Consider the following 15,337-nt stretch of genomic DNA (forward strand, 5'->3'; position numbering starts at 1 on the left):
GCAATTATTCTGATTACACGCTTTTGTGCAATGAACACTGTTTTACTCAATGATGAGCTACCCCAGAATATGATGCCATACGAAAGCAGAGAATGAAAATAGGCGTGGTAAGCTAATTTAGTGAGATTTATATCGCCAACATTTGCAATCACCCTAATAGCATAAGTAGCTGAACTCAAACGTTTCAGCAGATCCTCAGTGTGTTTTTTCCAGTTCAACCGCTCATCAATGCATACACCTAGAAATTTTGAATATTCTACTTTAGCTACCGATTTCTGATCGAAGTCTATATTTATTAAAGCGGTCATTCCATTTACTGTGTGGAACTGTATATACTGTGTTTTGTCAAAGTTTAATGAGAGGCCATTTGCAGAGAACCACTTAATGATTTTCTGAAAAACATCGTTTACAATTTCACCAGTTGATTCTTGTCTGTCGGGTGTATCATCGGCAACCATCGGCAAGCATCAAGAAGCTCTTCATATCACGTCGGATCCCCTTTCGCCCAGCGTAGTGCAGCGAGTCGACATGGCGTGGACTCAACAACTCGTTAGATGTCCGCTGCAGAAATATTGAGCCTACCTCCCTGTACGACGAAAATGTTGCCGGTGCAGGAGCTTGTGCACGAACAGACCTCTGAATTATGTCCCACAAACTTTCGATGTCGGGCGATCCGGGCGTCCAAATCATTCACTCGAAATGTCCAGAATGTTCTTCAGACCAATCGCGAACAACTGTGGACCGGTGACACGGCACAATGTCATCCATAACAATTCTATCGTTGTTGGCTCCGCATGGTCTCCAAGTAGCTGAACATAACTATTTCCACTCAGTGATCGGTTCAGTTGGACCAGAGGATCCAGTCCATTCCATGTAAACGCAGCCCACACCATATGGAGCCACCGCCAGCTTGCACATTGCCTTGTTGAGATCCTGTGTCCATGGATTCGTAGGATCTGCGCCATCCTCGAACTCTACCGTGAGCCCTTACCAATTGAAAGCGGGATTCAGCTGCACAAGTGATAGTTTTCCACTCGTCAAGGGCCCAACGGATATGGTCTAGGGCACAGGAGAGGCGTTACTGGCGCTGTTAGCAAAGGTAATAGCGTCGATAGGCCGTTCCCATAGCCCATTAACACCAAATTTGGCCTCAGTGTCCTAACAGATGTGTTCGTAGTACGTCCCACATTCATTTCGGCGGTTATTTCACTCACGTCAGTTAGCACTGACATCTCTACGCGGCATCCTCGAACTCTACCATGAGCTCTTACCGGCTGCAATCGGAACTCATCTGAACAGGTCACGTTTTTCCACTCGTCAAGGGTCCAACCGATATCGTCTCGAGTACAGGTGCTGTTAGCAAAGGAAATAGCACTGACATCTCTGTGCAAACGCCACTGCTATCATTAAGTGAAGGACAGCGGCCACTGCGTCGTCCGTGCTGAGAGGTAATGCCTGATGTCAGGTATTCTCGAAACACTCTTGGCACTGTGGATGTCGGAATACTGAATTCCCTAGCGATTTCCAAAATGCCAAAATGGAATGTTTGTGCGTCTAGCTCCAACTACCATTCCGCGTTCACATTCTGTTAAGCCACGTCGTGGGGCCATAATCAAGTCGGAAATCTTTTCAGATAAATCATCTGTATATCTGCATTTTCCTATCCCATGCCTTTTGTCACATCAGAGTAGTATTCCTGGCAGAAGATATCGATATGACCTCCATCTGTATATGTGCACATGTCTATCACATGAGTTTTGTCATCTGACTGTACCTTCCCTGGCAGAAGATATCGATACGAACACTCGTATCTGTACTATCTGATCCGGAAACCTGTTAGTGGATTTTAATATCTGTGTGTCCACACTTCACCTTTATCGCTGCTTGAAATTTGAGGGAAAAAAAACTTTCAATTAAGTGTTTAAATGTCTCGGGAGGCATGGCAGCCCATTCTTCTTAAGGGCCGAAACTAGAGGAGGTAGTGACGTTGGGGTCTGGAGCTAGGTGATCCACTGCGTTGAGGTCGGGTCTCTGAGCAGGCCAGTCCGTTTCGGGAAAGTCATTGTCAACAAACCATCGGCTCAAAGACGCTGCTCTATGAGAGGGTGCATTTCCATGCTGAGAGCCGGCCGGTGTGGTCGTGTGGTTCTAGGCGCTTCAGTCTGGAACCGCGTGACCGCTACGGTCGCAGGTTCGAATCCTGCCTTGGACATGGATGTTTGTGATGTCCTTAGGTTAGTTAGGTTTAAGTAGTTCTAAGTTCTAGGGGACTGATGACATCAGATCTTAAGTCCCATAGTGCTCAGAGCCATTTTTCCATGCTGAGACAATAATAGTCTCCTAACCGTTCCTCCAATGCACGCACTTCACAGAGTAGTAAAACGTGTTCATATCATTCTGAATTTAGCTTCTTCTTTAAGTGCAGTCAGCGACCACATTCCCATATCGTTGCACCACCTACTATACGCTTCACTGTTCGCTTCACATCTGACGCCTGGTGGCGCTCTGCCGCCATTCATCAGACCTAAAACTTTCTGTCGGATTGGCAGAGGCTACAGTGTGAGTCGTCACTCCAAATAACTCCACAGTGCAGTGGCGCCCGTCTTTACACCACCTTAAGCGTCGCTCAGAATCAACTACACAAGTGTATGGCTTATGAGGAATGCTCCACCATCGTACACCATTCCTTTTCACTGTCTATGCACAGTTATCGTGCTGGGTGGACTCCTGGTAGCACTTTGGGGCTCACAAGTGATTCAGTCCGCCGATTTCACGCAATTCGTTTTACAATCGACCTCCGCAATGCTCCACGATTTCTGTCCGTCTGCACATGAGGTATGTCTAGTCTTGGTTTAGCTGCTGTAGTTCCTTTGCGTTCCCACTCCACAGTCCCTTCAACAACAGTCGACTTGAGAAGCCTTAGAAAGGTTGAAACGTCCCTTATAGATATGGCAGTCATGTGGAGTGTGATAAACAGTCACCGTTAGACGTTATGAGCTCTCCTGATCGACCCCTTCTGCTGTTACTATTTGTCTACTGACAAGATACTACTCCAAGCCTTCTTGTACATTGATAGTGACCGGGCCAAATATCTCACGAAATAAGCGTCAAGCGGAAAAACTGCAAAGAACGAAACTTGTCTAGCTTGAAGTGGGAAACCAGATGGCGCTATGGTCGGCCCGCTAGATGGCGCTGCCATAGATCAAACGGATATCAGCTGCACTTTTTTAAATAGAACCACCATTTTTATTACATATTCGTGTAGTACGTAAAGAAATATGAATGTTTTAGTTGGACCACTTTTTTCGCTTTGTGATAGATGGCGCTGTAATAGTCACAAACATATGTCTCACAATTTTAGACGAACAGTTGGTAACAGGTAGGTTTTTTAAATTAAAATACAGAACGTAGGTACATTTGAACATTTCATTTCGTTTGTTCCAATATGATACATGTACCTTTGTGAACATATCATTTCTGAGAACTCATGCTGTTACTGCGTAATTATCTGTAAACACCACATTAATGCAATAAATGCTCACAATGATGTCCGTCAACCACAATGCATTTGGCAGTACGTGTAACGACATTCCTCTCAATAGCGAGTAGTTCGCCTTCCGTAACGATCTCACATGCATTCACAATGCGCTGACGCATGTTGTCAGGCGTTGTCGGTAGATCACGATAGCAAATATCCTTCAACTTTCCCCACAGAAAGAAATCCGGGGACGTCAGATCCGGTGAACGTGCGGGCCACGGTATGGTGCTTCGACGACCAATCCACCTGTCATGAAATATGCTATTCAATACCGCTTCAACCGCACGCGAGCTATGCGCCGGACATCCATCATGTTGGAAGTACAACGCCATTCTGACATACAGTGAAACATCTTGTAGTAACATCGGTAGAACATTACGTAGGAAATCAGCATACATTGCACCATTTAGATTGCCATCGATGAAAAGGGGGCCAATTTTCCTTCCTCCCACAATGCCACACCATACATTAACCCGCCAAGTTCGCTGATGTTCCACTTGTCGCAGCCATCGTGGATTTTCCGTTGCCCAATAGTGCATATTATGCCGGTTTACGTTATCGCTGTTGGTGAATGACGCTTCGTCGCTAAATAGAACGCGTGCAAAAAATCTGTCATCGTCCCGTAATTTCTTTTGTTCCTAGTGGCAGAACTGTACGCGACGTTCAAAGTCGTCGCCATGCAATTGCTGGTGCGTAGAAATATGGCACGGGTGCAATCGATGTTGATGTAGCATTCTCAACACCGACGTTTTTGAGATTCCCGATTCTCGCGCAATTTGTCTGCTACTGATGTGCGGATTAGCCGCGACAGCAACTAAAACACCTACTTGAGCATCATCATTTGTTGTAGGTCGTGGCTGACGTTTCACATGTGGCTGAACACTTCCTGTTTCCTTAAATAACGTAACTATCCGGTGAACGGTCCGGACACTTGGATGATGTCGTCCAGGATACCGAGCAGCATATATAGCACACGCCCGTTGGGCATTTTCATCACAATAACCATTCATCAACATGGTATCGACCTTTTCCGCAATTGGTAAAAGGTCCATTTTAACACGGGTAATGTATCACGAAGCAAATACCGTCCGCACTGGCGGAATGTTACCTGATACCACGTACTTACACGTTTGTGACTATTACAGCGCCATGTATCACAAAGCGAAAAACGTGGTCCAACTAAAAAATTCATATTTATTTACGTACTACACGAATATGTAATAAAAATGGGGGTTTCTATTTAAAAAAAACGCAGTTGATATCCGTTTGACCTATGGCAGCGCCATCTAGCGAGCCAATCATAGCGCCATCTGGTTTCCCCCTTCAAGCTAGACAAGTTTCGGTTTTTGCAGTTTTTCCGTTTGACGCTTATTTCGTGAGATATTTGGCCCGGTAACGATCAATGGACCACCCTGTATACTAGCTGTTTCTCTTCTCGTGATATATAGTCCTTAATTCCTCATAACACAGGTGTGTTCGGATACTTTTCATCGGATAGTGCGCATCTGTATCTACACCTATGTCTACGTGACTATGTATAATGATTTCTTGGCAGTTACAATGTCGCATAGCACATGGTAAAAATGAGCATCTAATTTTTTTCCGTGCGAGTTCCACTCTCGAATAGCTCATGGGAAAAATTAAAACACACATTTTTTCCGTGTGACCTATGATTTCTCGAGTTTGTTACCGTGATCATTTCTCTCTATGTAGATGACAGTCAACAAAATATTTTCGCATTTAGAGGAGAAAGTTAGTGAATGAAATTTCGTAAAAGGATTTAGTCGTTAAGAAAAACAATGTTGTTTTAATAATCGCCACCCCAGCCAACGTATCATATCCGTGACACTCTCACCCATACTTAGCGACAGTACAGACAGAGCTGTCCTTCTTTGAACTTGTTCGATGATCTTCGTCAATCCCATCTGGTGATAATCCTATGCTGTGCTGCAATACTCTTGCTTGGGCGGACAAGCATAGTGTACACAGTCCCTTCAGTGGATTTTTAAATCTTCTAAGTGTTCTGCCAGTAAAAAACAGTCTCTTGTTCGCCTTCCTCAACATTTTTTATGCGTTCGTTCCAGTTTAAGTTGTTCGTTATTTTAATTACTGGGTATTTAGTTGAATCGAGAGGCTTTGAGTTTATGTGCTTTATGATGTAAAAGAAATATAGCGGATTTTTTTAACACTCATGTGAATCATTTTGGTACTCATTTTGGTCTTCTGATGACTTCTCTGTACGATAAACGACAGCATAATCTACCAACAATCTTATAGGGCTGCTCAAATTGTTCCTAAATCGTTTATGCAGATAAAGAACAGCAGAGGCCTTGTAATACCTCGCTGGGAAACCCAGACATTACTTCTATTCGAAAGTTCAGTTAGTGTGACCTTCCTAATAGGAAATCATGAATCCAGTCACAGGCTGAGGCGATTCTCCTATAGGTATGCAAATTGATTAGAATTCACTTGCGAGGAATAGAAAGCCTGTTGGTCTAAAAGTATGGAATCAACTAAGATCCCCTGCCAATAGCTCTCATAGCTTTGTGTGACTTAAGAGCCAGTTGTATCTCACAAGAACGTGGCATAAAATACACAGAGAGTAGTCAGACTACTCACTGGGATCACTACAGGCAATACGTTGGCCCATCTGGTTCACGAGGTGGTACAGTTAGACAGCGAAGTGTTTTCAGCTCTCCTTTACGCACCTGTAAGGCCTCAGCAATTGGCCCCCTTACTGTTTCTTCTTGCATGCAGACGATATTCCTTTCTTTGCCCTTCAGCCTTCCTCAGCTCAGTTACTTCTCAAAATCAGTTCTGTCAGAGGCAATGCAGAAATCATAGTACGCATTACCTGTCATTTCTGTCTTCCCTATTTCCACTTCACCATTTATAATCGTGCCATTCAGCTCAAAAACACACATGGTGATTCTTGACGGTAAGCTAACTGCACTTATCATGAATTCAACATGCTCACAACAGACAAAAGGTATTAAGCTAATAACAGGCCACACTTCCACAACGCTCCATACCGACAAAGCCTTATCTGATTCATCTTCACCTTCGCTAACGTATCTAGGATCTTGAAGTTTTGAATATGGCTGCGTGGTCAGCGACCGTTTACAAAGTAAAATTAAAGCAATAACAGCCCTCGATCACAAAAATTAATTTTTTCACCTGGTTTCGGCACTAGTACGAGTGCCTTCAACAGAAGTAAATCATTCAAACTGGCCTATAACCTAATTACAAAAAATTTTGAAATTTTTTTATGTGGGTGTAAGTACCGACTAACAGTACAAGAAAGACACAGTACTTACATATCACATATAAAATAAATATCAAGCGATAAAGCTAGCCTTCCATGCATTATTTTTTAAAAATTTTGTGACTAAAGCTTTATTGCTTGATACTTATTGTATATGTGACATGTAAGTATTGTTTCTTTCTTGTACTGTCAGTAGTTACACCTATATAAAAAACATTTTCCTATAATTTTTGTACTTATGTTATAGGTCAGTTAGAATGTCTTACTTCTGCTGAAGGCACTCATACTAGTGCCGAAACGAGGTCAAAGGACTTAATTTTGTGACCGAGGGCTGTTATTGCTGTAATTTATATCTAGGATCACCATAGCCCTAAAGTTTGATCACTCCTTACAATTCCTTGAACACCAAGCACTCCGTTTCATACTCCATATTCGCACTCCTCCTCCTGCTATCATTACTTCCCACCTGGTGAAATAGCTTAAATTGTCCCTCCCATCCCAAAGCCCCCTCCTCCGGCCAGTTCCTGGAACATGTCCACAAAATCCTATACATTGCATAACGCAGAGGAGAAAACCCCCATGGTCCACCTAGTCTTCTTCAACCTTGGACAGTTGTTGTGCCTAACCCAACATACACAGATACCTCCAGCTTCAACCCTACATCTCCTACCCCAAGGGAACTGCAACAACGTCCCTCTCCCTAATCCAGAAACCCATGCTGACACTTCCCTTTACCCATGTACACACATTCCTCCCGCTTCGCGGCCTGTATATCCTATCCCAAAGACTCTTCAACAAGCTCCCTCTTCCAGAACCCCATGCTGATACTTCTCCACACCAATATAAACACCCTACACATCCTATCACAAGGAAACTTCAACAAGCCTCCTCTTCCTAATTCAGACCGCTGTGGTGACATTTGTTCACCCTACCAGCCACGAACGTTGACTCGATATCTTTTCCTAATAACCTTTCTGAGTACCAGAACCACTCCCTCACGCTTCCATTTCAAGCCATACTTCCCAGCTATAGTGTCATTCACCCGCCACCACCACCTCCTGTCTCTCCACTAAAGAGCATAGCTATCCGCCCATACTGCTCCTCATCCACCCTTTTCCTGTCCTACAATTTTTACAGCTGGATCCACATATATACAACAGAAGCCATTGAGCGCTTCTCAGAGTTCGCTCAGCGTCTGCTGCTATGCAAACTTCATAAAGTTTCCAAACATTGGAAGACTACTTTATAATTGGTCACTCTATCATATCGTGTGCGATTTCCCTTACAGACATTGGATTTTCCTTAGAACTCTTCCAGTAAATTCGTCTTTCTCCTGGAAACATATTAAAATCTGTCTTCCATTCCTGTTCTCCAATACTGTACTTACGAGATCAACACGTTTCGATTTACCCCCAAGGTACTTAAAAGGTTTGACATGCTCAAGGCTTTCGCCACTAATCTTGTAATCATGCTACATAGTTTTTTCTATTTTTTTACGTGTAGTATTTTGAATTTATCCACATTTAAGGAGAGCTGTCGTTTATTACACCAAACAGTAATTTGGTTCAAGACTTCCGGCGATTTCTGGCGATCACCCAATGGCGACACTTACCTGGACACAACACTCTAATAACGCTGCTGATCCTATTTGATAGGTCACTTAGGTATATACCTAACTGGGCACTGACCTACATGGAACTGCCAGAAGCAGCATCGTCATGTATATCGTTGTTCCAGCCACACTGTAAACCATCCATGGCTTATATACACACAGTGTGTCCCATCTAACTTTGCCACCTCATTGATACTCGAAGTGAAACAAAATGTGAAAAGTGCAATTGACCAGGGAAACACCTATGACAGGCACTCACACAATGGGCAGGAATGCACAATCCCAACAAGTACACAAACATCACTTTGAGCACAAAGTTAGCTTCTTTTAAGTGGCATATGTACATTTTTTTCTACCGAAACGAAAATTAGAGGTTATTACGATTATCCGTGAGTGACTTAGTTTCACTCGTCTAAACCTTATACTTTTTGGAATATTTAGATTTGAAATAATGGAAAAAGTGCCATAGTTTCTGCCGCCATGTTGTGGTACCGTAATGTGGGTTGCCTACACCGCCCTGAAGCCTGCTGTAGGCAGCCCTAGTTCTACATATTACTGCGGAAACTGTGGCTCTGTTATCATCCTTTAAAGTGTACGTACTACAAAAGATACGAGGTTTAGAACAGTGAAAACACTGTCTGTAGTCACTATATGTACATCTAGTTTTCATTTTTGTGGAAAACAATATACATGTGCCATTTGGAAAAACATAACTTCGTGTTGAAAGTGTCGTTTGTTTACATTAACTTCTTGTGCATTCCTGCCCATTATGTGAGCTTCTGACACAGATATATCTCTAATCAACTGTATTTTTCACATTTTGTTTCATTTCGGAAATTTGTTTTATGTGTGTGAATCGAAACAATACCAGCAAAAGCAGGAAATTGTTAACGACAGAGAAGGGCGGCTCATTGTTGACAGCTTCGTAGGAACAGCGAATTGACGACCAGTTTTTTTGTCTGTTTCACTAAAAGATGGAGGAGGATTGGGAGGAGGGGGGGGGGGGGTGGCGCAGGCTGGCAGTAGCCATATCGCTGTTTTTCAGTATAGTTATCCTAAAATATGACGGTTTCAAACGAATTACGTACTGAGATTAAAATACAGGCAAGTCTAGCATTTGTAGACTTAGAGAAAGCTTTTGACAATGTTGTTTGGAATAATCTCTTTCAAATTCTGAAGGTGGCAGGGATAAAATACAGGGAGCGAAAGGCTGTTTACAAGTTGTACAGAAACCAGATGGCAGTTATAAGAGTCGAGGGGTATGAAAGGGAAGCAGTGGTTGGGAAGGGAGTGAGACAGGGTTGTAGCTTATGCCCGATATTATTCAATCTGTATAGTGAGCAAGCAGTAAAGGAAACAAAAGAAAAATTTGGACTAGGTATTAAAATCCAGGGAGAAGAAATAAAAACTTTGAGGTTCGCCGATGACATTGTAATTCTGTCAGAGACAGCAAAGGACTTGGAAGAACAGCTGAACAGAGTTGATAGTGTCTTGAAAGGAGGATATAAGATGAGCATCAACAAAAGCAAAACGAGGATAATGGAATGTAGTCGAATTAAGTCAGGTGATGCTGAGGGAATTAGATTAGGAAATGAGACACTTAAAGTAGTAAAGGAGTTTTGCTGTTTGGGAGCAAAATAACTGATGATGGCCGAAGTAGAGAGGATATAAAACGTAGACTGGCAACGGCAGGGAAAGCGTTTCTGAAGAAGAGAAATTTGTTAACATCGAGTATAGATTTAAATGTCAGGAAGTCGTTTCTGAAAGTATTTGTATGGAGTGTAGCCATGTATGGAAGTGAAACATGGACGATAAATATTTTAGACGTGAAGAGAATAGAAGCTTTCGAAATGTGGTGCTACAGAAGAATGCTGAAGAATAGATGGGTAGATCACATAACTAATGAGGAGGTATTAAATAGAATTGGGGAGAAGAGGAGCTTGTGGCATAACTTGACTAGAAGAAGGGATCGGTTGGTAGGACATGTTCTGAGACATCGAGGGATCACCAATTTAGTACTGAAGGGCAGCGTGGAGGGTAAAAATCGTAGAGTGAGATCAAGAGATGAATACACTAAGCAGATTCAGAAGGATTTAGGCTGCAGTAGGTACTGATAGATGAAGAAACTTTCACAGGATAGAGTAGCATGGAGAGCTGCATCAAACCAGTCTCAGGACTGAAGACCACAACAACAACAACAACAACAACAACAACAACAACAATATGATAACCTATACAGGATGAATCACCTAAAACTTGCACCGCAAATATTGCGGAAATTGGAACTGCTGTTGGTAGTCAGGGGCTCGTATTCTTGGCCCATCAACAGATAGTAAAAACATTTTAAAAGAGTATTTAGTGCAAACATATACTTTTAGGTGGACTAATGCCTGTTGACATTAACAGACTAAAAGTAAGACAAATTAGAATGTCAGTGGTGTTTGTTGCATAATTCTAGTGCGAGTCGTTTACGAGGTATCGTATTTTGTAAATTTCCCACGCTGACACTTGTACGATACCTGTGGTAGCACACACGAAAGGACAGCATAGGTTTGTACAGGAGTTATGTGGATTCTTTCCTAGAATCAGACAGCTGACCATTACAGGGTGGGTTAAAAATGACCACCGGTAGCGGCAATACACGCTACCAGGCTGGTATGGTACGACTGCTGCACACGTGCTTGCATGTCTTAGCAGGCTGCAGTAATAAGTCGTTGCAGATCATCGGGTTTAGTTGGTATGTAATTGTAGACAACATCTTTCAGTTTTGTCCACAGGCATCAGGTCCGGGGAATGGGCCGGCGAAGGTTCAGGTACTCTGCAACCAGTGAAACAGTTTGGAAAAATTTGTGAAGACGTGCTGTAGTACTTCTTCCACAACGAGCTGGACAGCCATCATGTTGGTACCACAGGTTCCTCTTAGTATGGAGAGGAACGTCTTTCAGCATCCGTGGAAGATGTTCTGATAGGAGGCTGCGATACATGTGCGAATCCAGTATTCCATCTATGAAAAACGGGCCTCTGAGCTGATAGTTCAGTATCTCACACCACACGTTTACTCTCCATGTACTCTGACGTTCCACCTGACGAAGCCAACGCGTACTGTCAACAGGCTAATAGTGCATGTCTCGGCAGTTTACCTGGCAGTGGTTGGTAAATCAGGCTTCATCACTAAACAAGATAGACGATCATCTGGAGTATCCTATCTTAATGCCCGCTGACTGAAGTTAACACGATTCTGATAGACTGTTTACGTGCAGCTCTTGATGGAGAGAGATGTGATAGAGACGGAACCAATGGCGATGGAAAATGTGTAGGACGCTTGTCCGACTCATGCCACTTCCTCGTGTGGTTGCGCGGGAGCTAACTTGCGGATCCTTTGCAACAGCAGTAAGAACATTAATTTCACCCTCTTCTGTCATCTATTGTTTCTTTCTGTTACGTTGTCCAGGTGTCACACTACAACTTTCATGTAACTGTCTGAAGAGCTTTATAAATAGTTGCAGAGGCTATTGACGTCCTTTGGGGTATTGCCGCTCACACCGTACAAGAACGAACTGCATTCTTCGTACATACTCAATACGCCACGAGCATGTCGATTTTTTCTGTGTTGGTAAATCCCATCGTCCACTCAAGGCCTACTGCTTGGGCTGTTACTCTAACTACTAGCAAGTCGCAATGCACTCAGAGAGCACACAACCACACTGTAAGGAAACATAACAACATCGTACCTAACAACTACTAGGTTGACTGGCGCAAACAAGTGTTGGTGCGGAAACTTTTCAAAATACCATGTCTCGTAAACGACTCGCACTAAACTCCAGCGACAAACACCACAGTCAGTCCAGTTTACCCTAATTTTAATGTGTCAATGTCAACAGGCATTGTTTCACTTAAAAAAGTGTGTGACCCATGAAAAATACACTTTCTAAATACTATTATGATTGTTGATTGGCCCACAATGTGAATCCTTGAGTAACAACGCATTCTGTGAAAGCCGCACATCAATAGCACTTTCCATTTCCGCAATATTTGCGGTGCAAGTTGTAGGTGATTCACCCTCCATTTTGTGGTTATATAATAATAATAATAATAATAATAAAACAGGTCTTCAGTTCGCTGTTTCTATGAAGCTGACAATACCGAGGCGTTCTTCTCAGTCGTTAAGAGCTTTCCTGTTTTTACTGGTTTTGTTTCGATATGTGTATGGTGTTACACCTTACTCTGCCACCTCACATACTTCTGAAACGAAACGAAATGTGAAAAATGCGATTGGCCTTAGATGTACCATTCTCAGGGGCACACGCAATGGACAGGAATACAGTCCATAAAAGTAAACAATCGTCGCTTTGAACGCACAGTTACTTTTTTTAAAGTGGGATATGTATGCTTTTCCTACAGAAATGAAAACTAGAGGCGCGATTAGTAATGGCCTTCTTGTTTTTATTGTTCTAAACCTCATACCTCCTCAGATGCGTACTCTTTAAAGGATGGCAATGGTGTCACAGTTTTTTTACTATGAAGCTGTACTTCCGTAATGCGGTTTGCCTGCACTGTCCTGGAGCCTGCTGTGGGGAACCGTTTCTACGCGCAATAGGGCAGAAACTATGGCGCCGTTTACATCCTTTAAAGTGTATGTATTTTTAAAAAATATGATGTTTAGAACAGTCAAAACAAGTCTGCCGTCACTAATTGTACTTCCAGTCTTCGTTTTTGTGGAAAAAACATACTAGCTATTAAAAAATACTTTTTATTGTAAGTGATGTTTGTTTACATTTATGGACTGTGCATTCTCGCCGATTGAGCCCCTGACGTAGGTGCATTCCTGACCAACAGCAGTTTTCACATTCGCGACCTTTACGATGGCGTGATCAAGTTGAAATTCATGTCAGTAGTAGGTGAGACTTTAGGCGTGACTGATGTATATGTGTATGCTGGTTCGAGTCCCTGTCTTGTGAGAAATTCAGTTTTAAAATTGAAGCTGAGACCTAGCCTGGTCGGATAACAAGTACCGACAAGCTTTCGTACATCAAAATCGAATCCGTACGCGGAAAGAACCCAATGGAATTTTACAACGCCTTGAGAGAAGTGTGTGGTAATAATGCAGTGGATCATAGCACAGTAAGAAGGCGATCTTCTGGTTTCCGTGAAGGTCGGGCGAGCACTGATGACAACCCAAGAAGTGAAAGGCCTTCAATTGCAAGAGACCAGAGCTCTCCGGTTATTGTTAAGTTTTGAGAGAGGCTAGACGAAAAACATGGCAGGAAAGCGCACATGAGATCAGAATGTCTGTCACTTCAATTATAGAATCATAATTGAAAATGTAGATAAGAAAAGTTGCTGCCAGATACTTTCCCCACGATCTGAGTAAAGAGCAGAAAGCAGGTCACAAAAGAATCTCAGAAGCATTGCTTCAACATTATCGAACAGAAGGAGAACAATGTCAGTAAAGAATTGTTACACTTGAGGAAACTTCGATGTGGAATTTTGAGCGCGGGATTAGCCGAGCGGTCTAGGGGGCTGCAGTCATGGACTGTGCGGCTGGTCCCGGCGGAGGTTCGAGTCCTCCCTCTGGCATGGGTGTGTGTGTTTGTCCTTAGGATAGTTTAGGTTAAGTAGTGTGTAAGCTTAGGGACTGATGACCTTAGCAGTTAAGTCCCATAAGACTTCACACACAATTGAACATTTTTTGGAATTTTGAGTCGTAACTGAAATCTCAGTAGTCGTCACAGTGGAAATGTTCCATCCCTCCGCGCCCGAAAAAGTTGCGCCGCTAACAATCAAAGGTGAAACTGATGATGATATTTGCCAGTTACAAACGTCGCCTGAGGCACTACAAACAGAGTGCCTCAGGCGACGTTTGTAACTGGAACGTACAACGAGCTGTTTCTACAAAATGTTTTGCGTCCGAAGATTCTTCAAAAAAGGCATGACATGCTTGCAGCTCGTGTCGTCATTTTGCACCATAATGCAAGACCACGTATGGTCCTACCAATGAGAGGAACTCTATACAAGTATGAATAGGAAGTAAATCCCCACCCACCGCACAGTCTTAATATAAGCACACTGGAGTGAATTAGTTCTCAAATTGAAGGAATAGCTCCGTGGAAAACGTTTCGATACAATTGATGAAGCTTCCGTTGAGGTGACCCGAGTAATCAGACAGCTCAACAATGAATGTGCCCTATTTGGAATACACTCGTTGCGAAAACGCTGGAAGCTGTCATAAGCAAGTACGGAGATTATATTGACGGCTTGTGAAAGGTTTTTGTGAAATAAATTATTTTATTCAATTCTCTCTTACCGTGTGCCGAACTTTTGAAATGAAACTCACATGGAAATCTTGCTCATGGTATTTGAAGGTGTTACTGGTTGCATAAAATCCTTAGGTAGGGGCAGCTGAATCACTCTTTGTAAGCCACAGGATGCAAAACTTTTCAAAGGACTTTCAAGTCCCCGATCTCCCGCAGCAGCTGAAATGAACACATATTCTACTGAAGAGGCGTTGTCTGCTGGGAGTGTGGTTCTAGGAGACTGTAAGTAAAGAAGCAGATGAAGCACAAGTATTAGCAATCACGGTAACTGCGATAAGAGATCTGCTACCTATGGTACTTGACAGTAAATGTTGGCAGCCATCAGTCGCGAACGGCATTTTAATTAGTACGTTGGGGGATGTGTCGCTGACAATCGGTCGAACAAGACACCGTAAGGGACAGTCCTCATGCAGTCCTCACGAGGCGTAAATGCCCACCGACGCCTATGCAAAGACACGTTTTATGACAACCAGAGTTTTAACAGCTCCAGACAAATCGAAAACTGGGGGAAATACGAGGTCTGTTCGGAAAGTTAGGTCCGATAGGTCAAGAAATGAAAACCACAGCGAAAATGAAAAACTTTTTATTAGTAACAGTTGGCCACACTT

At 42.9% G+C, this 15,337-nt stretch overlaps 1 protein-coding gene across 1 annotated transcript in view; it reads right to left on the reverse strand.

Annotated features, from left to right (window-relative positions):
- Positions 1-15,337, reverse strand: part of LOC124545217 (skin secretory protein xP2-like) — an 88,563-nt gene that overhangs the window by 61,748 nt on the left and 11,478 nt on the right. The window lies entirely within an intron of this gene.

The sequence above is a fragment of the Schistocerca americana genome, chromosome 8 (assembly GCF_021461395.2).
Source record: "Schistocerca americana isolate TAMUIC-IGC-003095 chromosome 8, iqSchAmer2.1, whole genome shotgun sequence".
In the NCBI taxonomy this organism is placed as follows: domain Eukaryota; kingdom Metazoa; phylum Arthropoda; class Insecta; order Orthoptera; family Acrididae; genus Schistocerca; species Schistocerca americana.